The sequence below is a fragment of the Perissodus microlepis genome, chromosome 3, assembly GCF_051167445.1.
Source record: "Perissodus microlepis isolate ML-2025 ecotype Zambia chromosome 3, ASM5116744v1, whole genome shotgun sequence".
NCBI lineage: Eukaryota > Metazoa > Chordata > Actinopteri > Cichliformes > Cichlidae > Perissodus > Perissodus microlepis.
The window spans coordinates 37155786-37183447 of record NC_140463.1 but is presented as its reverse complement, the minus strand read 5'-3'; the positions used below and the strand labels follow the sequence as shown (position 1 = coordinate 37183447).

At 40.0% G+C, this 27662-nt stretch overlaps 1 protein-coding gene across 38 annotated transcripts in view; it reads right to left on the bottom strand.

The window, feature by feature from the left end:
* Positions 1–27662, bottom strand: part of ptprda (protein tyrosine phosphatase receptor type Da) — a 408815-nt gene that overhangs the window by 214157 nt on the left and 166996 nt on the right. For all 38 annotated transcript variants that reach the window (XM_084924268.1, XM_084924283.1, XM_084924276.1 and 35 more), the window contains one exon: positions 17353–17396. The gene's annotated coding sequence lies outside the window, so the exon portion shown is untranslated. The remainder of the gene's footprint in view (positions 1–17352; positions 17397–27662) is intronic.

Sequence of the window (27662 nt, the reverse complement as noted above, 5' to 3'; positions counted from 1 at the left end):
AACTTCTAAGGCTCAAAGCTGTTGGATGTAGACTGCCCAGGGACTGTGAGGGTTATCACAGGGCTGCCTTTGTGTACGTGCACAGAGTACGAGCAGGAAGTTCTCAGTAAAATGAGACTCAAATCCACACAAATGGAAACTGCCAAACATTATTGTTCTCAAGAACTGTTTTGCTCTAAGTTAAGATGTGTCCTTGGACGACAGTTTGACTGCCTCTGCAAAGGAACGGATGTGCAGCAAGCAGTTCAATGATCTCATCTCTTATTCATAAAATACTACAACTCTTGACAGTACCAACATCTCAGTATATGCTACTAAAAAATATACAAATTACAGCAAGAGCTGCAACAACAGTCACTCTAGTCTGCAGGAAAAAAATACTGTAGCTGACAAAAATCCTGATTTAAGCACTAGTAGTAACATGTTTTCTTTTTCTTGTCTTTTTTTTCTTTTACCTCTCAGGCAGCTGAAAATGTGTTTTGACTCTGACAGTACTAAAAGCAACACTTTTGTTTGAGTCATCTCTCCATGCAAACATGGATTGCGATTGGGCTTTGGCTGCATGTCCACAGTCTCCAACAGCAGCATATAAAGGCTCATTTGCACCATCTGCAGTAGAGGTGACAGGGGCAGCTCCACTGCCAAGGGGCTATTAAAAAAACAGCAAAAGTACAGCTGCCACAGTCTACCTGCTCTTCTGTTTTGCCCTCTATGGATTTTTTTTCTTGGTTCAATTGCTCTTTGGGCAGCTTTTGAAGGGCAATGGTGAAGACAGAGACACTGTCACAGCAGGGATCAGCACTTGTTCTGTAATGTAGTGAGATACACATGGCGACAGGAGGTTGTGGGAAAGGTCTGCTTCACACAAGTGTGTCTGCATTTGGCTCCGGTGTTGTATGGTATAGCTGATTGGGCAGTATGAACAGGAAAAATAGCGTTTAGCTAGCATTTTAGCTAGCATTTTAGCTAGCATTGTGGTTAGAAAAATCTCAGTAACTAAGGGATTGCTTGTCATGAAATTTTGTACAGGCATCTATTGGTCTCAAGAAGATAATTTCTGAGACTTTGGTTGTCTTTAGGATTTGTCAATAAAATGCCTAAATAGCTATCCCATGAATCACATTGAAATTTATAGTAGCTTTTAGCTAGCATTTTAGCTAGCATTGTGGTTAGCTAGCATTCTGGTTAGAAAAATCTCAGTAACTAAGGGATTGCTTGTCATGAAATTTTGTACAGGCATCCATTGGTCTCAAGAAGATAATTTCTGAGACTTTGGTTGTGTTTAGGATTTGTCAATAAAATGCCTAAATAGCTATCCCATGAATCACATTGAAATTTATAATAGCTTTTAGCTAGCATTTTAGCTAGCATTGTGGTTAGAAAAACCTCAGTAACTAAGGGATGGCTTGTCATGAAATTTTAGACAGGCATCCACTAGTCTCAGGAGGATGATTTCTGAGACTTTTGTTGTCTTCAGGCTTTGTCAATAAAATGCCTTAATAGCTATCCCATGAATTGCATCGAAATTTACATCCACGCTAACACTTTAACAACTTGATGATCCAGCTGGCACTAACTATATTAGTTTAATATTAGATTTTTGACCAAATGGCTCCAAAGAAAAAAAAATAGCACTTCAGTCATTACTAATATTAGCATTTTATAACAGTGACGCAAAGCGGTGATTTGCCTAAGTACTGTGTTGCATCACAATGCCGTTAGCATGACTCATATTCTTGTATTAGATTCTGTGTCAATGCTGAATTTCTGCCACATCTTTAGTTTGTTTAAACTCTGAACATCGGTGTCAAAGAAGAGACGAATATGTGCTTCAGCCTGCAGATGTACAGCTAGACAGCTGCAGGCAAATGTTAGTGTGACGTGTTTCTTTGTAAACTGCTGATGAAGTGAGGGGATTCCACTTTGACGGTAATTTGAGCACAGACATTTGAAGACAAGGCTATTCCACAAGGGTTGATTTTGTCCCTTCACATTTCTGTCAGGACCTCCCGCTTCCAGAAACTTCTTAACAAAGTTAGTGATCATCGGTGCAATCTGTCATGCTTTTGACGGTTTGATTGTTTCTGTGTTTTCACATGCAGAGGAGCGGAGAGGAAAAGAGAGCTTCATGTGTTCCTCAAGGTCCTTTTAGATACTCCCCATCCCACATCTCCCTGCACAATTAATTTTATCTTTGGGGTATTATCAAGAGGAAGCCTGGCAAAGCAGCATGACAGAAAAACGGTCCAGAACCCCAAGGCCCAGGGTGGGAATTAATCTGTTTGACAAGATCTCTCACAAACGATTTGCCTGGCTTTCCTTCAGTTGGATGTTGCCACTACCCTGCATATCTGAGGAGGTGAAGAATAAGCCTGCTTTAAATGCAACACAGACTGAAATGAGTTTAAAACAGGGAAGTGAGCGGTGGCAGGGTGCTGCTGATGTGTTGGCTCGACAGGTGTTACAGCAACCTTTATGGTATGCCTGTTAAGTGAGCATTAGCATTGTTCAGATCAACCATGCGTCCAAAATAACGAATTCCCATCGTGGCGGGCTGACATTGGCATTATTTTCGGAAACAAAAGCTGACTTTAGTCCTAAATCAAAACCCCCAAAATCGGTTTGGCTTGTTTTACTCATGCTTTCAAAACTATTGACGTCGAGCAGACGTTTGATGCATTATCTGGGACGCAGAAAATTAATCAAAGTAATGATTGAATAATTATCTCAAGTGCAATTAATTAAACATGCCAATGAACTCATCTTGAACAGCTGTCCTTGCTGCACCACTTAATCACTTGTGAGAATTACCAAACACAAATGGAGGACGCAGAGTGCATGCAATAATCTCTGCAAAGTGCATTGTTTACAAACAGTAATTAATATCACACCGTGTATTAGCAGGCTAAGTGACTGCAGTGCACTTCTGTAATTGTACCAGTGAGACTTGGGTTTCTTCCCCACTCTTGCCTCAGACACCTCTTGTTAAGACAGGAGACAGATTACGAGACCGAGCAGAGACTTTCCAACTATTCCCTCTGATTTACAAGGTTTTTGATTCTGTATTTTGCGGGTGATTCGGTGCCATAAAAAAAATGCAAATAACACGTCATTCCTCATTGCAAAATCCCTAATTTAACCCAAAATGGCCTGGACACCAGTAAAATGATAAATCACCCTCAGCCCAATTTGTATCCACACAGTGTAAAATTGATTTATTTTATGATCCAGCCTCAGAATGTGAAATACTTCCTGCTATATTTGTTGGCAAGAACTATCTAAAAGTGTAACTGAGCTTTTGGCGTCTCTAGTCTCTGGCTGTGGCCATGCCAAATATGGGAGTCTGCAGAACTGTATGATGAGGTAATCACATATAAGGCTTTCCTGGACCATGGAGCTTGACAGTCACAGCAGACTTCAGGAAATGGTCTGTGTGGTTCTGGCACATGCCATACGGTCCTGCGAAAAAGAAAGTCTGACTTCTGAAGCTTCGCCCAAACTGGGTCATGCAACAGAACAATGATCCCAAGCACAGCAGCAAATCCACAACAGAATGACTGAAAAAGAAAAGAGTCGAGGCATCGCAATGACCCAGTCAAAGCCCAGACCTCGGTCTGATTGAAATGCTGTCGTGGGACTTTAAGAACTCTGTGCATAAACAAATACTTGCAAACTTCAGTGAACTAAAGCACCACTATAAAGAAAAGGTGCCCAAAAGTCTTTTACAACCAAGTCATGCAGAAATGATTCTTCTCTAAAGATTCTACAAGCTATTGAATCATGAGGTCTACTTAATTTTTCACAGCACTGCATTGAGCCCTTTGAGAACAGGAAGAACGGCACCGAGCAGTAAACAGTCTTTAAAATAAAGAAATTATTAGCACACCTGGACAGCCCATCGGGAACAGCAGGTACAATTTGTTGTGTCCTTAGGGTGGGTTTGGACTGTCACGGATACTCAGCATGCCCGGCATTATTATCAAAAGCAGGTGTAATTTAATATTCCCGTTCAAACAACTTTCACTCTTGCTGCTGCAGTGACACTGATGCAAAAGCATGTCCTTAAAAAGTAATCATCACATTTCCTGGCGGCAAATACAGTGACCAGCCTTCCCTCGTTAAAGCACAGTCAAAAAATAGTGTAGCACACTGTAACGCCTAACAAAAGTTTTTTATTTATTTATTGTTTGCAGTGGAGTGCCTTTTGTATTTTAAATTATATGCTAAAGTTTGATACTTTCATACTTTCTAAAATCTTTTATGCTTGACTACACAGTGCTAATTTAAACATGTTACCATGCTAACTCTGTGCCTCCTTGGTGTAGGCAAGTTTTTGGGCTTCGTGCATTAATCCATGTGTGATTATGTAGCCTTGGCCATTTGTATACGTTTTGACCATGAAAACTCAATATCTACAAAATGTTACTGATAAAAACACTAACCAGTGGTTTGTTCAAATCACTGGTTTTATGTGTTCAATCACGAGTTAAAGTTATGGTTCATGGATTAAGGCAGTGCTGTAGACTCGTAGCTCAGTCACGATGAACCCCTGCATCGTAACATAGACATCCATTACAATAATATCAGCAATTACATGCAATTATTATAGCTTACATAAAAAGATGCTTTTATCATTAGAATATAAAACCACAGCTGGGTTCTGAATATAAAAAAGGCTAATTAGCATATTCATTATGGTTTTAATATGTTTCACAGTACTGTACTTTCAGTGAGGACTGTAGCAGTGGAGTAAGATACTACAGTAATTAAAATAAGCTTCATGCAAACTGGGCGACTCACTGTTTCTTCTCTCTTCTGAACTTGACAAAATGCACATGGATAATGACAGCGTGGAAAATGAAATGTCTCAAAAGCAAGGTAAGGGGTTGATTAAATGCAGCAGTGGTGGTCTCTTAGAACCATGTGTGAGACAAAGGTAAACCGTTAATAATTAGAAATTGGCACGTTTTTAATTGAGCACAGAATGTGCCCGTGAATAATCCGCTGAAGAACAGTGCTGCTATACCTAGCACGGGAAGGATTTGCTTTAAATTGTGTTAGCAATCTTTATTATTTGAACTTTTGGATAAGTTGATACAAATTACCAAAAAGAAATGACAAATCTATTATTATTAGTTATTAGTAAATTTGCACGTTCTGTCATAACTTTTCTCGACAGAGCATCAAAATGTGATTTATTATGCATTATGATATGTGAAAGCTACAGCAAGAAGACTGCACTAAGTATAAGTTTCATTAAATAGACTGTGACCAGCTATGTCACTTATTGTGTGAAAAAACAATTGTGTCTACGGTAAAACTCTGTGGACTCGATTGGGACAATTTGCAACAAAACAATGAGATGTCCTTCTGTTGTTATAGCGAAGCAGCGTTCTTCTTTCATCTTGTTTTTTCCTCTTTGTTGCTCTTGCTGCTTATTTAGCTTTCTTTTTCCTCTCTGTGTGTATATCCATGTCTTCATATCACGCAGGAGAACACTCTTTAACAGCTTTAAGAATTACCCATTTTGACCGGGTTAAAAACTAAGCTTTAAAGTACAAAGTAATTTTGCTGCTTGTTGGAAGAAAAAACCCCATCCAGTCACTTTGATCATTTTATTGTTTGTCCAAGCAGAGAGCTTTGTTGGAATCGATTTCCCTCCAGTATAATTGGTGTCATGCATGGTTTGGCTAAATAAGCCGTCACACCAAAAGATACTCGGACAAACTAAAAGGGCAATGTTGACATTTTGCTTAAGAACACACCGAGCTGTTACGCTGACCCCCAAAATAATCACATCTACTTGAAAATACCTGTTATCTAATCAACGACAATCGGTGACTAATTATGTTTGGGATCGTTAAAGTTCATCCGCTGCTCTGTATGTAATGTTGTTTGCTCTCAGCAGCTTTATTATTCCTGCTCCAGTTTTTCTAGTCAGGCGTAGTTCATATGTCATTCAGATCAACAACAGGAATAATTTGCCGTTACCAAATTCCCTAATATATCTTGCTTGAGCTTATGTGTTTTTAGCAGACTTGCTTCTGTAATTGAAGTGCATTACCACAAAATAGGTCCACCTCATCATTCAGTCATGCTCAGTCAAAGTCTGTAAAATCCCAATTCACTGTCAGCTATCCAGCTTAATGTATTTTTGTTAACAGAAAGTACAAGGTTAAAAGGTTAATATCTGCCACTGACTACAATTCTCTGTGCTATTGTAGCGGTGTATCCGGTCTCTCTCTCTCTCTTTCTTCTTTGCTCTTCCCCAATTGTGCTATTGTGTAAGTGCACACTCACACAGATGCTCACACACGCGCGCGCGCACCATACACACTCACGGCACTCTCTCTCCTCCCCTCGGTGTAAAGGTTGCAGCAGAGCCATCCATCCAAACCCACAGACCATGAAATTAGGTTAAGACGTAAGGCTGTGAATGACACAGGTGTGGATACAAATGAGAACATCCGAATGAAGAAGTACAGATCCAAGACGGCTGATACTGTAGTCGTTTTAGGCATTTAGAATTATATTTCACAGGTTTCTCCTTCATTTTTATTTAGCCCCACTTTTCCTCCTGTGTATTAGTGGTCAGGGCAGGACATTAGCATACATGCTGGGAAGCTGTGCATGAGGATATTAGGAGCGCTGTCATATTCCAAATCTCATTTCCTTTAAAAAACTTTAAAGTCGCTCATGCTTGTCTGCGCTCCTCTGCTCTCTTGTATAAATCAGAACGCTTCTTTTCTTTCTTTTCCCTTTTCTGAATGCAGTCAAATATTAAAAATTCCCCAGCCCCGCTTGTTATAATAGTTTACGTCCATGTACGACCAGGAATTAACAAGTGATAAGCACGCTTGCAATAATTGGTTCCTGCTAATGTACCAAATATAACAATAACCATATTAACTCTGGCTTTGAGCTTTTCAGCTAAATTACAGAAAAAGACAATTTTTTTTTGTTTTTTTTTTTACAGGAAATATTTAAATATTTAAGACAGAGGCAACTACAATTACTTTTGATAATGTTAGGAAAAAACATTTAAACGCATGTTTAATTTCTAGCATATGCTAGCAATGGCTATCAGTCAGTGCATCGTCTGCTCTTGAAATAGCCTATATGAACACCATGTCAGGAACTCATTTGCACTGATATGTTAGTCCAGTGTAAACCGCCATTGCATTTTTAAGCAAATTACTACATAAGCAAATTCATTGTAATATTTACTGTACCAAGTACTGTAAAAAGTAAATGTCTTCCTTTTTATGACCCATTTTATAGAAGGAATCTTATATTTAAAGTATGGCTCAGTAAATAATTAATTAATAATTTTATTCAATAGACACAAAGTATAGAGCACACGAAAGAGAGGAAGACATGCGGCGAAGGGCCGCGGGCCGGCCGCTGTTTGCTGTATGGTAAGTGGGCGCCTGCTCAATGCACTGAGCTAAACCGGCACCACAATAACAAGGTATAGTTTTAATTTGTAAACATGAAGTATGGCTGAAAAAAAGAAAATCCAAGAAATGATAACAAACAGAAGCCAGACAAAAAAACTAATACAGTTTTGTAAAAGTTTGGAATTATGCTTGAAAATTGCTAACAAAACCAAAATGTGCCACTCATCCTGTAGGAGGTTTTTAATGCATCGGTACCAAAACAATGACTGGAAATTGATGAAAGGATTGAAATGATTTAATTTATTTATTAAAACAGCTTTTTTTCCTCTTTTGCATTAGTGTAGCTTTTATACTCTTCAACAATTAAGGAGTGAGTTGTAATGGAAAATCATTTCCTCAAGTGCTTTTTGAAATGGAGGTTGATAGGAAAGTAAAGTAATTGACTGGTCTTCGATGGTCCCAAATTTAGCTATTAAGCATCATGCTAATGGATGTAGTACTGCATTAACACAGAAGCCAAGAACAATTACTTAAATACGATAAAGGCAAATAGATATCAGAAAGGCTTTGGCAGTTCTACACATTTTCAAAGAGCGCTGATGGTAAATGTCCAATTTACACTTTGAGAAAAGCCGACCGTAACACAATTTCCTCTACGTATAGTGGAGACACTTTTTCAGAGTGCATACCTTTTATTTTTCTGCTCACGTAGTACAGAAAGGAGTAGAGAAACAATCAGAGCGCTCTTAAACCATCAGATTTAGCATCAAATCACTATAGAAAGTGTCACAGCTTTTGAAGGCAACAGCATCTGGAGCTGGTAATGTAGGAGCACTACAATGACTATTGCATTTACTATAATAGGTATTGACCTGTGCATCAGCAAGAATCTGCTGATATCTGCAGTCTTTCAAACCCCACTGAATTCAAACATGAAAAGTTTCTACTGCAATCACCGCACGTCTACATTGACACAAAAGACGGCCGGGCACTTAAAAGAGAATAAAATACGTGCATCGGTGAATGCGATTATCAGCTGAATCGGATTTTGATTGATAGTCCCATCGGGGGCATGTGGGGTGCATGAAAGAGAGAGTCAAAAAAGAATTTGCCGACTAATGGTCCGTTCCGTTTTTTGAATTATGTTTAACCTGGGTATTCAAGATACCATGACAGTGATAATTAAAGACTGGAAGTGTGAGTGGAATTGGAATGCCAGTCAAGAAAAACAAAACCTATACATTCAAACAAAGCTGTGATTAATTTCATTGAAGGACTGAGAAATAATTGCCTTCCAGAGACTCAAACACATTTACATAAAGTGCAAATCGAACTCTGCATTGAGTTGTGTAATAGGAGAAAGACACTGTTCCCCAAAATGTTGCTGAAAACATGGTTTCCACCCATAGCAATAGCATTTGTGTAATAGATTCAGAGAGCAGACAGTTTCTAGGGTTTTAGAATCCACAGTGACAGAGAGCATGTACATTACTAAAACAGTAATCGCTATTATTATGCTGGCACCCTTTTTTCTTACAGCTTGACAACATCACATAATCACATTGTAATAGTGGGGTAGTATTGTGCATTTATCTACATTTAACTGTAAATATCCTGCATAAATATTATTATTTAATATACGATTAAGAATAATATTGCATGGTAATTACATGGTAACAAGTTTGTAATATAAAGTTCTAACATTGTTACTATTATCATCATTGTTGTTTTTAAAATAACAGCTTCTGATAACATTGTAACAGTGGTGTAACACTGTGGGAACAAAGAGGTAATAACCACACAATAACCGTTACTTACATACATATAAATAGTAAATTGCATGGTAATTACATGGTAACTAAGTGGTAACTATGGTAACTATAATATATAGTGGTAACTATAATATATAGTGCTTATTATTATTATCATTATTATAATTTTTATTATGAAAGCGGTTTATCTATCTCTTTTTAATGATGGGTTTGCAACCATCAGGTGACTTGTTCTATATGCTTTCTTCCAGTGCCGGTGTGAGCAGCTCCTGGTGTGACTGTTTTTGGCACAGGCAAATGTGGACTTAGGAGGCCGTAAAGAGCTGTTGACTTGTGTAAATCAGTGAGGTTTGAGGGCATTCAAGGGGCTGCCAAATACAGTTTGCAAAATAAGAGCCCATGCTATGAGCAAGGATAAGGTATATATTTGCCTCTGTAATATAGTATATATAGTATGCCTTTTTTGGAAGATGCAAACCCTTACCACAAATCTCAGTGAATGAATGGAAGCAATTTTAAAGAAGGTACTGACAATATGTACAATAGCAGCACTTACACAATATATATAATATTATAACAAACTAAATTAAAAAAAAACCTTGTATCCTTCTAGGCTGTGTTATTCCAGCATTGCATAACGATATAAACAAATACACAGTGCTTCTATAGTTCTATTCACAGCCTCGGAATGCACAGTTTATATGGAATGAATAAGAGTTAAGTGGAGAATCGGCTCATTTAAGGTGTCGTCCGCGCTTGCTTTTACACACACACAGACACACACATTAAGTTATACTGTATAAGCACTTGCGGGATGCCAAAGGGTCAAGTGGTTTTCACTGCGTGCTAAGAAAAAGTCCTGATGCTTGCTAATATTTCCTGATGTGTTCTTTTATTTGAATACCGGGTGCTGCCTCAGCTAGCTCCTATTGTCAAAGCTCTCTATTTGAATGTCAACACTATTATTACAGCAGGTGATGCAACAGCAGGTGTCTCTCTGCCTGTCTGTCTGCTACGCCCTGCCTGTCTCTCTGTGTCTTTGTGTCTCTCTCACCCTCTCCTGCTTTACTTCCCTCAGTTTTGTTTAATAGCTATCATTATGTGTCTGCCAAATGGAATCCATTTGAAACCCGCTTTTTCTACCCTTTGCAAGCATCTCTATTTTTCTAGGCTTGACATTCTACCACTCTTTCACACTTAGACTGTAATGGGTGAAACGGAGAACGTTCTCTGTTGCTGTCTCGCCTCTCTTTCCCAATTGTTTACAGCTGAAGCCCTGACAGTGGAGCTTCTGACTAGCTTGGGGAGAATGGACACTTTGACATTTCACACCCTGAAATGTGGCAGCGCACGGTGTTACTAGTAAATGCTGTTCATTATGGCCTTGACAGCTGATGACCAAGATTCAACCTTCCCACACCTGCCTCTGCCGAGACCGCACAAAAAAAGGACTTTCTAAATTCGAGATGTTTGGCGCGATCAAAGCTGAGAGGCTGTGTTCTTTTCCTCTGCTCTTCTGTCTCCTTGTCCTTACGTTCAACCATGTAATCAAGTGCACTTTATTGCTGTCATGTCTGCATAGGCCTGACTATATTTTCAACTGAGGCTTCATTGATGTTGAGAGACTCGAGATGGCGAGAGGGGAGGAAAAAGCACTGGGGCTATGGAGATGGGATGATAAATTACCTTATAGAACAAGGAGGAGAGCTAAATAAAAAGTTTATAAGAATTTGAATTGTCGCCGTAGAGTTTTGTAATAAAGGAAAAGTAGCAATGAGGGTTAAATCAATTTGTGTGTCACACTGAGATATATATCCTTCAATATGAGGTTAGCTAAATTTCTCGTCTACATTTCCTGACAAGCAGCGGAGGCGGCAGGATTGGTGGCGCACCTATGAATCGGCAAGCCTCCGTAGGAATTTATTGGGACATATAAGTGTGTGAAATTAAATTGTAAAACTGTACTTCATCTCTACACATCGGCGTATGTTTTCTAACAAACGATTAAAGCTCAATTATGACACAGCTGTAAAAGCTTTATTCTTATGTGATACGCAGAAGGAAATTTAGTTCATGTTCGTGTATTTCCTGGTTCAAACTAGACCCTTAATGAATTGCTTTTTCATTAAGGTACTGCTTTTTTTTTTTTTTCAATTTGTTCAGTATGTCATTGTAAGTCAGCACAGATTTGGCAAGCACACTTTAATGAATCTGGTGTGGTCTGATCGCTTAGAGACTACCACTCCTTCATGAAGTACAATAGGGAATAAGGTGATTTCATTTATAATAGCCTAATCTGTACTTAGGCTGAGGTTTATAGTTGTTTGCTGTGCTTACAGGAACTCTATAGACCAGTGGTCCCCAACCCCCGGACCACGGACCGGTACTGGGCCGTGAGTCGTTTGGTACCGGGAAGCGAGAGTTGAAGTTTTCAGGGTTTTTATCGTTAACTCGGTTTCCCTGGGTCTTTTCCCATGTTATAGTTGTGTGTCTTATTTTGAAAGAAATATTTACGCGTTACCATAGTGACCAGAGAGCATTAAGGGGCAGAGAGGAGGATGTTACTCTCAATGTTGTTGACACATTTCAGGAGAACGCTGCTAATAAAGTTACACAATCACACAGTGAATTTGCGTTTATTATTATATTTACAAAATACCACCGTTTTTGTCTTGGTCGTATCATTTTATTTTGTTGTATATATCCGCGACACCTCAAAGGCCGGTCCGTGAAAATATTATCTGACATTAAACCGGTCCGTGGCACAAAAAAGCTTGGGGACCGCTGCTATAGACTATAACAATGAGACCAAGATGAAATTAGACCAAACTGGGAAATTATACTCAGTATGATAGCTGGTACATGTTAGTATGTAAAAAAAATCTTGTTCTTAAAGTGAAATGAAAGTTCACATGAAGATATATCTTTCAGAAATCCAGTTGAATCAGTTAAGTGCAGTATATGAATGAATACATTAACATTTAGGTGAGAAAAATACAGTATCCTCAGCATAATGGAAAAAGAGGAATAAATGTGCAAGACTGCCCCCATGGTAAACAGACTGAAGCAGACTGCTTGGTAACATTTAGTCTATCAAAGACAAATTCCAAGTTCTTCCTCTAGTAGGGCAGGGGTGGCCAACTCCAGGCCTCGAGTGCCGGTGTCCTGCAGGTTTTAGATCTCAGCCTGGGTCAACACACCTGAATCAAATGATAAGTTTATTAACAGGCCTCTGGAGAACTACAAGACATGTTGAGGAGGTAATTTAGCCATTTAAATTAGCTGTTTTGGATCAAGGACACATCTAAAACCTGCAGGACATCAGCTCTTGAGTAGGGATTCTTTAATCTACTGTTCTTTGGCATAAAGGGCAGAAGGTTTATTAGGCTCTACATTTGAATTATGATTCAGCCATCTGAATTGAAAATGGTAGTAATTTGCCTCAAAACAGTATTGCTCAATAGCCACTACTCCAAAAATGTAACTCTTTGAAACAGCGTGACAAACACAGACTGCTCAGTTTTTAATGTGTTCATACTGTAACAACGATACATTCATCTTCCCTTGACTTCCACGCGGACGTTCAAGATTTTCCTGTGAAGAAGAGACATGTTTGTGCTTTGACACGGTTTTATTTTGACACAGAGTTTATGAACTCTGATGAAGCCTGAGCAAAATATTGTAACTACTATACAACTACTGCCCATTTATTAAATACACAACTCTTGAACGAGTCAAACACGTAATTCAGCCATGTTGCTCAAACCACAGAAATCCAATGTGTTTGTCCAGATGTGCAGCGAGCAAAAGATTTATGAAGCTCTTGACATGTTTATTTAATAAAGAGCAAAACAATCAGAGTATTAACGATGCTTTTTATGATTAGTTTGGACATTTGGACAATAGATCCGGCCGAACGCTGGCCTCTTCGCAGCCGCTGACTGATTATTTAAATATTAGCCTTACACAAAGGCGATGACAGAATCATCAGTAGCTAACATGATGATTGTAAACGTTGTGTTTGCACAGTGTGGACAGAATTTGTGTAAACTTTTTAATGCTTTTACTTTCATTACATATATATTTAAAAAAGCCATTTTTTGCTGTGGGTTATCCATGTAATAAAGAGATAAATGGTGCATTATTACAGATATTTTGCAATATAAAATGACTATGAATGACTTTTTCTTCATTATATAAACAGTTAGAGTTTGTTGTTATTTCATTTTTGGCTGGGCTTACACCAGCCCTCCTCAAATCCTGATTTATTACATGTGGAAGGACAGATTACCCGTGAGGAGCAAGAAGGCGTACTAGACAGTGCAGATGCAGTGTGCTGGGGGAGAAAAAAAATCACTGGCTATTGAGTGCGATCACGAGCTGGAGAATAAATCTACATTAGGCACATTTTATCTCACAGTTTTGAACCTATGTTTAAAACTTGCTATGCTATAAACGTCTGACATATGAGCCTCTCACTGAAGAGGTATGGAATTCATTTCAGCACAACTAAGCATTTTAATATGATTGGTGCTAATATCATTCATATTGGAAAAATTTCCAGTTGAGCAGCTGAAAATTCTCATATCCGGTGGGACGGGGACCGACACTTTTTCTTTTAAAGAGGAACAGCAATATTGCATGTCTTTTTGAGTATATGCAAAGCATTTCCCATTTTCCTCCAATAGCACTCGCTCAGAGCAGCCATGGCAAATATCATTAAATGCCCTGCTAACACCCTGCCTCCCCCCCCCACACTTTCGTGCATGTGCAACCTCATATGCAAAACCACCTCTGCCGTCTCTCTACCCATACTCATTTTTCCCCTCCTTTTTTCTTCCTGGCTATCACTCAGTGGCAGTGCACAAGGGAAAGAGAGTGCATTGATCTGCCAAAGTGAGCAGCCATTTCACAGGGTGAGTCTGTGCAGCATTCCTGTCCCTGAATGGGAATTGCTCATTTCACCTGGCCGCCTTGCCAATAGAAGACTAGTGGGAAGCCCTGCTGGAGACGGACAGAGAGAGGGAGGGAGCGCAGGAGTCAGGGCCCTGGTCAGGGCTTGGCAGGCGGCAGATAAGAGCTCCTCATGTTGCTCCTGCATGCACTTACCACTACTGCTAGGGCTCAGCCTGCCTCTCTCTGTCTCTCTCTCTCTGTCTTCCACACACTGACATGCACATACACATAGCTTTTCTCCACACATGTGAGGCACTAATAATAACTTTGGCGTTCTGGTGAGTCAGCCTTCTTTCCTCAGGCAAGGATAAAACTAAAACATGGTGCCTTTATTGAGTCTAAAATCACTAACTGTGGAATTCCCAGAACAGGGCTTTAACTCAGCCTGTAGTCCATTCATTGCCAAGATGCCATGTGTCCTCAAGATCTAATATTGTGACCAAAGCAGGTGCTGATGAACTGATAAACAAGGCAATACACTATTTAGGATATTCACATGGCCAACATACAGTTCAGGAAATATAGTTTTGGAAATTAAAGTTGCACAGACGAGAACTCTCATGATCAAACCTGACTTATTTAGAATTGCACTGATATACTACAATATGCTAAAAATGTGTGAGATCTGGGCTTTTTCTTGGTATGGTTAGAGTGGGAAGGAAATACTCAAAGTCCTCCTTATCTTGCTAATCAAAAGAGGTTATCCACTAAAGACAGGTTAGTATTTTGCACAGCATCTCCTGTAATGGGTGGATGACTATGTGTGGAAATGAATATATGCTGGGTGCATTGTATATAAAACAATTTGCAGAACCTACTCTATATAGACAAAAGCACTAGACCACCTACACTTACACCTAAAGGAGCTGATCGGGCATGGAAACCAATCTTGCGAAGCTCCCAGCGTGCAGTTTTTGTGCTGATGTTGATGCAAGAGCAGGTTTGGAGCTCTGCAGTTACTTGGTTAGCCATTTGCCATTCGTTCACAAATGTTTGTAAAGGCAGACTGCATGGCTAGGCACTTGATTGTATACACCAGTGGCAATGGGACCAAAAAACACCTGATATAAACGATACTTTCTGTAGCTTAGGTTCAAAATTAAGTTTGGGCGATAGATCAGGTTTTTGGTATCTATTTTTATTTACAACTTAAAAACTGTTGCTGCTTGGACTTCATCCATCCATCCATTCACTTCTGCTTATCCTTTTCAGGGTCGCGGTTGGGGTGGGGCCTATCCCAGCTATCCCAGGGCGAGAGGAAGCGTACACCCCGGACAGGTCGGCAGTCTGTCGCAGGACTAACACGTAAACACAGACAAATATTCGCACTCACGTTCACACCTACGGGCAATTTAGAGTTTCCAGTTAATCTAACCCCATTAACTGCATGTCTTTGGACTGTGGGAGAGAACCCACGCAAACATGGGAAGAACATGCAGAAAGAATATGGCCTGATGGTGGAACTGAACGCAGGATCTTCTTGCTGTAAGGCAACAGTGCTGCTCACCGTGCTGCCACCAGCATTTCGGTTTGAAAGCTGCAAACGCAGTGATGTGGAAACCTGTCACTGGATGTTTGATGTAATATTGTAGAAGCAAGCTGACGACTTTCTTAGCTAACAAGTTATCCCGAAGTAGTAGATAAATTAGCTACATTTTCGCCATTTCATCCCCAAGTTTGTGGCGTGTTTCAAGTTGGTCACACTGATTACTGAAGAGCATTTATTAGCACCCATCCTCAGTAATTCATTCATTTATTTCCAGGCTGGTCTTTCAACTTAGTGGTGCAATTAACTCCCACTGCAGTTATTATCATTCTGAATTTTCAAATCAGCTTTTACTTCAATTTAATTTTGACTTTTTGTTTTACATTCAATTTAGGTTCAGGTCATTTTCAGAGGATTTTCTTATTTCAATTTAGTTTCTTTTACTGACTTTAGTGTTAGTCTTTTAAATTAATATTTTAATTATTATCTTTTATTATTGTTTGGAGTGCACGTGTCAGAGGCAAAGTTTAGGAAAATCAGTAAAGGTATTAGATTATGAACACATAATGTTTTGAAAGCTTAAATTAACATGTTCATCAACTTTTCACATTTAGTTTTTAGTTTAGTTTCACTTTACTATAATGACTTGCTGGATTTGCCCAGGAGGGGGCATTATGGAGCACACAACCTCTAGCTCTTGGCCTAATGCTAGCTGCTTGGAACGTCTGAAAATATTCCCCAAGCCCATCAGAATATACTATATGTGCAGACCAATCTTTTGTTTACCTTTGCTTTTCTTTAAAAAATAAAAATAACGGCAAGTGCTAACATATTGTGTTGCAAGTTACAAAAGAATTTTTTCCATTATGTAAAAAAAAGTTTTTGTTTAGTAAATGGAGTAAGTCCAACCCTAATAAATATCAGCCACAATTTGTCATGTGATATTTTTGCCTGCATAAAAATAACTTCTTGCCTTTTTTAAAGTTTTATCCTGTTTTTGCAGATATTCATATCAACTAAATCTGTTTATGCCAAGTATATCTCGCTCAGAAGCAAAGCTGTAAGCTTCTCAGTATCTGACTCACCTCACCAACATCAACCCCCCCCACGCCCCCAGCGCTCCGCCTCCCCATCCTTCATATGTCCACCTTCCATCCAGCCACTTCATTCTCCCACTTCATCCTTCACATGTTCTCAGATTTATTTCTCTCTATCTCTCTCCCCTGGTCAGCCCACTTCCCTCCCTCCATCTAGCCTATCTCTCGGCTTCTCTCCTTGCTCAGTGACAGTCTCATCACACTCTATCAATCAGGCTCTGAGGCCCAGGTGCAGTGCAGCACGGCATCGCGCAGTCCCGGTCTGGTCCCATCAGTGCCAGTCAGTCTCCCTCACACTCTCAGTCACTTTAAAAAGGTTTAGGTTGCCAGATATAGTCTGTTTCCTCCGCCCCGATCCAGGTCAGGAGACGGAGCTGGAGTCGAGATTCAGCTTAGCGCTTGATTTGATGTCACTTGACATATTCTTGGGCCTGTCTCTGTACTCAAAACATGCAATTTACTCTTTTTTTAAACAAAGATGGTTATTTGGAACCATTATCAGCTCACATACACAAATTTGAAAGTAGAACAAAGTAACCCCGACTTAACGTACTGTGTGAAATTTAAACAAATATATATTTAAAGAACAGTTCAAATCCTCTTGTCTAAAAAGCATCAAGATATTCTGCTCAGTTTCTTACCTGCCGCAGGCCTCATCCTGTGGTTGACGTCTCAGGAAAGAGAACTACATGCACGAGAAAAACAGAAATAGAAAAAGTATAAGAAAAGCATTTCTCTACACAAAGCAATTAGCTCTTACTAAAAATGAATCAACCATGAATTTTTGTATACGGAGCTTTTCAACATTGTTATGTTGCTCATTTAATTAGTTCATGTATTCGGCGACATTATGTACAAAATGTATAGTTAAGAAACAGAAAAGTGCTTTTGAACCAAATTTCAGTTGAAGGAAGAGAAAATTGCGCGTGCGGTAGAGAATGACTTAACCGCAGTTATCGATTGACTTTGTGAATTATGAAAACAAGTGTAATTACATTTTCCTTTAAGTAGCACAACAAATTAGGCTTGTTAGTTATTCTGAAAGCAAAAAAAAAAAAAAGAAAAAAGGAAAAAAAAATGTCTTTTTAAGTCTATTTAATGTGCGGGGAAGATTTTCTCAGGCTATTTTCCTGCTAAATGCATTAGCAGATGCTGCTGTGCCCATACAAGCCTGTGGACTAATATTCTTGTAAATGATTTGCTACTTATTTAACTAACATGGAGAAATGTGCTTTGGGTGGTTACAATAAAAATGAGCTGGTTCTGGGACATTTCTTTCTTTTTTTTTTTTGGATGAGTTTTAATTTGACTCATTATCTTTTGAAACATTATTGTAGAACTTTATAGCGGTCAAATGGGATGATTAGCAAAGATAATTGCGAATGTCACGAACAAAGTAGTGTCTCTGCCCGACACTTATCACGCTGACTCAGAGGCAATTTTCCGTGTGAAAACCTCTTCTTTATTTGCAGAAGCTAAAGGAAACAAGCTAACCTGACATTTAGTTGCATTAAAAAAAAAGGTTTTCAGTTTTACGGTTCTTACATGTAAATTAACGTAATTACCCAGGTGAGGATATGGCTGGCCTCTACAAACTGACCTCATCACCGGTGTGTTTTGCCAGGTTCCTTGTTATCAGCTTTCTCTCTATACACGCCGGTCATGCTAATGAATCCACAAATTAAATTGTACAACAGAGGAATATTAAGGCGCCTGGCGTTTTGATGCCGGGAAGGAATACTCAATTAGGCCGGATTTGGTCTCCGTAATTATTACATTATAGCTAAGATAGCGTTCAATGGCAACAAATGCTCGGACGCACTCTGTTCTATGACGACGGCAATGGGCAAGCAAAGATGAAAATGCCGGCGCCGAAGAGTGAAAGGCTGCAGGGGAAAGAAAAAAAGAAAAAGGCAAGTGAGAAAGTGACAAGAAAGCTATCGCACGGGAGCCCCCGTCTGCAGCAGCCATATTTCATTACACAGCACTGAAGCTTAGGAGGCAATCAAGCATATTTAGCCATCCTCGTATTGCCACACCACCCACCCCCCCAAAGCAATTATTACTCCCCAGTTTTTTACTGTGCTTTGCCATGGGGAAAATGAGCCGCAGTACTTATCAGCTCAATGCATACACAAGTGAGTGAGGCGGAGGACATGTAGGTATGCATATACTGTATATGTAAGTGTTTGTGCAAAAAAAACCAAACAAACGCAAAAAATGGGCATGGGCAATGGTCGTGCTCAGAGCAGGTATTTGGGAGTGGAGTGCCGGCCACTCCAGAGCAATAGGTTACCTACTTTCAATCCCATTAGCTCAGTAACATCAGCACATTTAGGTGCAGCGGGTGGAGCGAGAGGGGGGATACAGAGATAACCATAAACATGTCACCAAAAACGCATTGTTATTTGCATTCATATTGGAAAGAGCCAAATTGATGTGGGGTCAAACAAGGAAGGTGAGGGTTTATGACCTGTGCATAGCTCTGCTGTCAGCAGCTCTGATCTATCGGACCGGCCAGCCTTGTCAGTGCTTTACGCCTGATTATATTATCATGGCTGACGATCAATGGGGATGAATGATCGTTGGTCTGCGGAGAGGAGCAGAATGAACAAAGCAGAACGCAAAGAGTAGATTCTTTAGTAATACAGTGAATGGAAATGAATCCGCCTGGCTGAAGTCATCTAGTTAAGTGATGCATCGCATGCCAGTGCGACACAAAACACTTTCAAAATACTCTGGCTGTGTGTTGCTCTTGTATTCAGTAAGTGATTTTTTTTTCTTTCAGATTTTTTAGTAAAATGGCACAACTATGAAATTTAGGGGGGGAAAAAAAGGAAAACCTTCACCATCCTGTGTGCCGGGTTTTGAGCAGCTAATATGCAGTCATTTGGGTGGTGCAGCCGCCAACTGCAGCATTAGTCCCCATCTGGGGACTTGTGTTTTGGTGAAAGTGCTTCTGCATTTGCGAGACTCTTCAGTTCTAGGCATCCTCCCCAAGTCCATAACTCAACGTCCCTCTATCACTCCCATGCGACTGGCTGTCATAATCATCGGCATTATGCTACCTCAATGGGCCTGATTTACAAGTCTGGACATCACACCAGCTCTGCGCCAACGGGTAAACATGAGGCTGTTTGCTAGCGCCAAGCCTATTTTCTCCATACAACATTTAATGAGCATCAGAGACTGATATTCAACAGAGAAAAGTAGCTTGGATTTATATCTATACAAGATTGCAAACAAAGTCCTTAAAGAGGTTTTAGCTTTTTGTTTCGGAAAATGTGGGATTATCTTTGCTGCTGCGTAGGTATGAAATCATTTTGGACTGCACTTAGTGGGTGTTTTCATTAGGGATCATTTGACACTTGTTGGATTTATAGGGAAAATCAAACACTCATAAACGATGGTAGACTGTGTAGTATTAGATATATATAATATATGAACATATTAGATGTTTGCTTTGGTACATTCAGAGTAATTTGATCTTTATTTGTTTATCATATTCAAATGATAAAGCTTGTGGGCCCAAAATAGTCTCTTTACTGATTGGTCAAAACAACTCAACCCCAACTTGCACCTTGCATCAGTTAGGTTGATAGGTTGGGCCAAGGTCTCACCGTGGTTTCACCTGAAACCTCTGGTGGTAATGACCTGCACCTTTTTTCACAACTTGGCTCCTGCGACGATGCGATGATTAATAGTGGGTCAGCGACCACCTCCAAAGGAGCCAACTCCCAGTAGGGTTTAAATACCTGGGACTCTCCACCTTTTGGTTTTAGAACTGGAGAAGCCTCTTCCTGTTAAATCCAGAATTGAATTCAAAATCCTGCTCCTCACATACAAGGTCTTAAATAATCAGGCTCCATCTTATCTTAATGACCTTATAGTACCATATCACCCTATTAGAGCACTTCGCTCTCACACTGCAGGCCTACTTGTTGTTCCTAGAGTATTTAAAAGTAGAATGGGAGGGAGAGCCTTCAGTTTTCAGGCCCCTCTTCTGTGGACCCAGCTTCCAGTTTGGATTTGGGAGACAGACACTATCTCTACATTCAAGTTTAGGCTTAAAACTTTCCTTTTTGCTAAAGCATATAGTTAGGGCTGGACCAGGTGACCCTGAATCCTCCCTTAGTTATGCTGCAATAGACGTAGGCTGCTGGGGATTCCCATGATGCATTGAGTTTTTCCTTTCCAGTCACCTTCCTCACTCACTATGTGTTAATAGACCTCTCTGCATTGAATGATATCTGTTATTAACCTCTGTCTCTCTTCCACAGCATGTCTTTATCCTGTCTTCCTTCTCTCACCCCAACCGGTCGCAGCAGATGGCCCCGCCCCTCCCTGAGCCAGGTTCTGCCGGAGGTTTCTTCCTGTTAAAAGGGAGTTTTTCCGTTCCACTGTCGCCAAAGTGCTTGCTCATAGGGGATCATATGATTGTTGGGTTTTTCTCTGTATCTATGAAGCGCCTTGAGGCGACTTTTGTTGTGATTTGGCGCTATATAAATAAAATTGAATTGAATTCTTGGATAAAAGGTGATGCATATTCAAAAAAATTCTAAGTGATCGTGCTCAGAAGTTGATACAAACTTTTTGAGATATATATATATATATATATATAGTCCTTTATCTTAATATAATGATTTTCTCTCTTTTCTAACTGAAATTAATTACGTGAACTCCACAGAAGATGATTAGAAAATTGAATTTCTTGCTGTTATTAAACGTCTTTTGCCTTTGATCTCGCTCTCCTTCTTGAGGCGTCACCTGGCCCTTTCTTTATCCCTCTCATTCATCCTCTATTATTATATTAGCCCATACTCATCCACATTTTGCACCTCCTAAGTGATAGGCCACATAAATCAATTTTTTTTAAATATATACACACACAATAACAGTTATATGCAGCTTCCAGACCGCTTGCTGATAGCTGCCATTTCTTATCACCGCAGCTGAATATAGCAGCGTTATGAAGGCACTTTTGCTTGCTGTCTAAAGGGAGGTGACTGAGGGGAGAGAGGTGATGCATTTTTGTTCAAATTACTTAAGCTGCCTACAAAGCTTTCTGTAAAGTTGCAGGGTTATGAAAATTTACTATGAAGAGAAGGGAATCTTAGACAGAGGGGAAAACACAGTCTTGATGACACCTATCATGTGCATTCCTGTGGACTTTAATCATTCTGTTGTGTAAAAATGCTGTCATTCCTGGCTTTGTGTGCTTTATTTATTTATTTTTTTACAGTAAACTCACGCTGCTCGATAAAATCAAGGAGCACACAGAGAAATTCACTCTGCTTCCTTACAACTCTGGCAGAGGTAATAGCAGCAAACGATGTCCAAAATGTGCGCATTCCTCTTGCACTCTGTCACGGGGAACATGCCGGTCCCACGGTTTCTTTTACCAAAAATATTTCTTGGAGGGCGTAATCCTGCCATCTGTGCTATTAATATGAAACTTATTATAAACAAGCTAATCAGGCTTGTTTGTTTTTCCTTTTGTTGAGCTTTAACATTCGCGCGGAAACGGGGCTCAGGTCGAAGCTGAGACGAGCTCTCGTTACAGTAAAATCACACAGGTGTTACAAAGGCACGGAGAGCTCATCAGCACACAGCGTGATGCTGTGAGACCGTTTGATAGACAACAGCACAGCAGGAGAAAGAAGAGCGGAAGTGGGATTCAGAACTAAAGAGCCAAGAGACACTTTCTCTGTCTTGCTCTCAACTGCTCCCAGTGCAAGAGACATGGGCCGCTGCACAGACAGATGGCGAGGAGGTGTGTGTGTGTGTGTGTGTGTGTGTGTGTGTGTGTCTGCGCGCGTGAGTGAGTGTGAGTGGTGGGTGGTGACGCCATTCAGCTTTGTGCAAGTGTGAGAGATGGAGCGCAAGAGATATAAGGGGCGAAAATGAAAGAGGAAAAAACACTGCAGAGGTGTGTGTGTGAGTGCTGACTTTCTCATGCAGCCATTAATCCATGATATATATATATATATGTATTTAAACACACACATACACACCACATCCAAATAGCTTGCGTGTTTCATTACACCATCGATAAAAGTTCATTTGCGCTGTCACTTTGCATTCACCTGTCATACTGTGCAGAGACATAGCAAGTAAGGAACCTCTCCTGATGATGAGAGGCACACCTACTGTGGGTGTGTTAAAAAAAATCTGTATTGACAGACTGCCACCTACTGGATTTTACTGTAATTTCAATTGTACTATCACCCCATCTAATCTCCTTCTATACTGCATAAGCATGTAAACATGCATTTAACCTGTCACATGTTACGCACATACATAAAGCTTCCTTGAAAGCAAGTCGCCTGACAACTAATTCAATATTTCTTTTTTCAATACATTCTTTAAAACTCAAGTTTGCTCTTCCTGATGGTGGTTTTCACATCTTCATGTTAGTTTTAGTTTGATTTATTTAGATGATTTGGGATTTTTTTTTGTGAAATGAGAAAATGGAAAATGTAATGTAGATAATGTTTAATGTTTAGTTTTTCTTGGATTAAATAAAATGACTGCAACTTTTTGTCATTTGAAGATTGAGATTTAAAATAACTAGTTTGGCATCACGGTCAATCCTGATCGAGCGATTCAAAAACAAAGCATGTATTTCGTTTAATTTTTCATGCAAATGAGACTTTACTGAGTTATTAAATGGAAAGCAGTCATTCTAATGACGCAGGTGAATCACGCCTCCTCACGTGGAGGGACTTGGGGAAGGCTTGGAAGGCAAACGGTGATGCATAGCACCATCTTGTGGTTATATAATGCTGGATAAAGGCTGGCAACAAAAACACACTTTGGCTGAAAAATATCTGTCTGTGTAAGAATGATTCGGTTTGAAGTTTCATAGACAGTCCTGAGATAGCATTCCCTCAACATGTGTATCCTGACGCACGTTTAGACTCTTCTTTCATTTCCTTTGGGGTTTGCAGTGGCATTAAGTATGCAGATTGTTTGCCGCACACGTTTACACTATGTTAACTAATGAAAGAAAAAGCTGAGATTATCCATTTGCATGACCAGTGATGCTGCAGCTCCATTTCTTCATGTTTTTCTCTTTTTTCCCTTTTTTTTTGCAAGCAAACAGTATGCGTGTGTTTAAGCCACATCTCAAAAAGCACCAGAACATTACCTGTCACAGGACTAAATGAGCAGCAGGTCCCATGAAACACCTCATCCATAACACCTCGAGACAAACCTGCGCATTGCATTAAACATGCGCACATGCAAAATTCTGCCTTTTTTCTCCACAGAGAACAAGACGAATCTCCCATGTTCGCTTCCTCATAATCACAATACAAATGCGATATTTAAGAATGAGCATTTCAATCACCACAAGTGAGGCAACGGGACTTATGAATGTGCTGTATTTAAGTAAGTAATTTGGAGGTTATCGGAAATTGTCGCTAATCATTTAATAATGCACCTTTTTAGTATTCTCCTGATCCACTGTGGTCACTGCTTCAATCTCTAATCCAGTCTGCTTGTGGCTTAGTAGAGATTTGTCCTGAGAAACCGCTAGCTGCTATCTGACATGAAACAGATTTGATCCATTCTGCACTGCATATCTGTCTTTTTCAGACAGCCAGTATCCAAAAGAAACATGTCAGCAGACTGGGGATTATGCATTGCTGCTAATCACCAACCTGCCCAACATATCTTTGGTTTGACAATCCAAAAGTCATCCCCTCCCCCCCTTTTTCCATTTCGAATACTTATTTTGATCTTCGTTTAACCTCATTGTGCTGGTACAATCAGCTGTGTTAACTATCGACTTCATGCTCCGCCGGGTTACTTGATTATCTTGTGCAAATGAAAAGTGATTTAGCAGGAAAAATCCGAACACGGAGTAATTTCACATCCCTGTTCTACTGATGTTGAGCAAATAGACTCATCATCATCACCACCATCATCGTCGTCATCCAGATTTGCTCTTCTGAGAGCGAGAACGTGAAGGTGGCACGCTTTATTCGCTTCGGGGATCACCATCTATCAAAGCATCATGAAGCTGATCGCCAAGGGAAATAGTTTGTCTCTCATTCCTGCCTCCTGTAAATGTTGACTAGCTAACGCCGCTGTGCCTCGTGTGCACAGAAAAAGAAGAAAAAAATGATAATACAGAAAAAAAAGTGGAACTTCATTAACTTTTCCTCTTTTTTTTTGTCTACCACCTGCTGTGTGCACTTTCATTGTTATTTACTTCTTTTTAGCTAACTGGATATTGCTGAGTCTGGCCAAATGTAAGCACACAACACGTGGGATGAATGTGATGGATTTCTGGTATCACTGGTCTTTATTTGTGGTATGACTATAACCACAATTCCCCAGTCACAGCTTATTGCAGGGTGAAGCTGAGCGAGATATACTCCGCGGCTGGCACGAAGCCACTGGACTTTGTAATAATTCATTGGCCAAAAAGCCCTCCATGTACTCACTGTGCAATATTTATACCCCACGAATGTATTTCTTCAGCTACATCACCGCGCAGGCTTGGGTCAGGGATTTTCTCTCCTCAAAACGGGTTCTAGTATATCAGATGCTGGTTAAATGTGGGAAATGACACTAGGAATTTGCCCCGATCACACTCTGGCTGCTTACAATGCTGCACAGCAGGTAGCTGTTAAAATGCAGCGCCAACATCTAAAACACTGTATGTAGTTTTTTCTCTTCCTGACAATACAACTAAGTTAAAGAGATGAAAATGATGACGCTGTGTAAATATGCAATAGCTTATTTTTTATGTCAGGTTGCTGTAAGCCTGTAATCTTGTATTCATCACTGACAGCTTGTTGTGATATCCTTGCATAGGTACTATGATACTCTACAGTACCTCATTTATTTAAGGTTTTAGTTAGTCCATTCTTTGTTTTGTTTTCTCATTTTCTCATGATTTTTTTTCTTTCTCTGGTTCTGCCGGAGGTTTCTTCCTGTTAAAAGGGAGTTTTTCTTTCCCACTGTCGCCAAAGTGCTTGCTCATAGGGGGTCATAGGATTGTTGGGTTTTCTCTGTATGTTTTGCACCCCACTTTGCAGTTATTTATTTGTCATGTATGATTTTCGTTCCACTTCTCACGTGTACACCACTTTGTACTGGTCTTTCACGTGGAATTCCAATAAAATTGATTCATGTTTGTGGCTGTAATGTGACGAAATGTGGAAAAGTTCAAGGGGGCCGAATACTTTTGCAAGCCAGTGTATTATTGTAGGGTCTACTTTACAATATAAAGCGCCTTGAGGCGACTGTTGTTGTGATTTGGTGCTATATAAATAAAACTGAATTGAATTGAAAGGTGATTCACACACAATGTAAACATCTTACATTGTGATTTAAATTAAAAAAAAAAAAGCCTTTTCTGCTGTTGATGAGGCTGAACGGACACAAGACAAACACCAGAAAAAAATACTGTTATCTCTAGGGGCAACAGTAATTATGACTGGAGGAAATAAGGGAGCATAGTTGAGGTCCATTCCTACGGTGGCCCCTAGAGACTAAGCACGTACAAACTCCAAAACACTTGCAAACTCCAAAACACTTGCAAAATCCAAAACACTTGCAAATTCCAAAACACAACGGAAGTGCTCCAGGACGCTAGGGGCAGTGTTGAGCTTTTGTTACCTAGTAACTACACAAGCCAGGAAGTACCAATGACCAGATTTGGGCTGTATCCCAATTCAGGGTCTGCAGCCTTAAAGGCCGCATTTTAAGGCCGATTACGTCACAGCGACACGACGAAGGCTGTCCCAATTCGAAGGCTGCTCGAAATGCGGCTCTCAAATGCGTCCTTCATTTCCCTGAATTTTAAGGATGGGCCCAACATATCCCAGATTTCATAGTGCGGCGGTGGTGTGGATAATTTTGCCGAAAAAAACGGCAGAAGCGGAGCCACCGAAGAGTAAACTTTCTGAAGTAAGTACTGAATATTATGTCACTTATTTATGCGCAAATGTTTTTATAATGAAGAACATTAAAACATTACTGTTGGCCACATGTTGGGAAAGTTATGTGACATTAGCGATGTTTGTACTAACTTGGTTTTAAAGCCTTTACTTCAAAATATACGCCATTCAATAGTTGACTTTAATCTTACAGAGAATGTGATGATTTTATGGATAATTAAAGTCAGTCATATATCCACAAACACAACAAGCTGAAAGTCAGTGATGCTGCTCGGTTTGCAGTCCTGAATATCACGGCACAAGCAGGATTCACTGCACTGTTAATGTTAGCTATGTTATATTGCTGCCTCTGTTCGGTGGTGTCGAGCCAAACGGACTTTAACGTGTGTTTGAACGAGCTGACGGTTCACTCGTTAAGCTGAAAGAAAGATGCTTTAATCACAGGAGTCACACATGTGTCCACTGTACCATCTGGGAACTCTTCTTGTTTCGTAATAACACAATCCTCCTTCTCTTGTGCTGTTTTGTAGCAGTGTGTACACCTGAGACTGTCACCTGTCTGTCTGTCCTGCACTCTCTCTCTCTGTTTCTTTCTCTCTGATTGTGGAATAAAAGTATGAACATTCATTTATAAGTTACACTTGTGTTTGAATCCTGCAGCTTATCACACATTTGATTTCCATGTGTGACAACTGCAAGTGTCCAGAGTGAGGACAGACTGAGGGACCCACTGCTGCACATCATCTGTGAGGCTTTGCACCCCTGATGATCCACCAGGACAAACTCAGCAGTGTGTGAGGAAGAGGAGGAGGAAGAGCCAGCAGCAGCTGACAGATGGAGAGAATAGATAGACTGTTCCCTGTTTGTGAAGGACTGCTAGAAAAGTTTAGAATCACTAATTGTCTGTCCTGAATCAGTCTTATTAGGTAATGTTCAAATAATTTTATCCTCCCAGTGTTTTCAGTGTGGGAGAAAGTACTCAAGGCCTTCAAGTTACACACTATGAAAGGCAGCAACAAGTTTAACATTCAGAAACC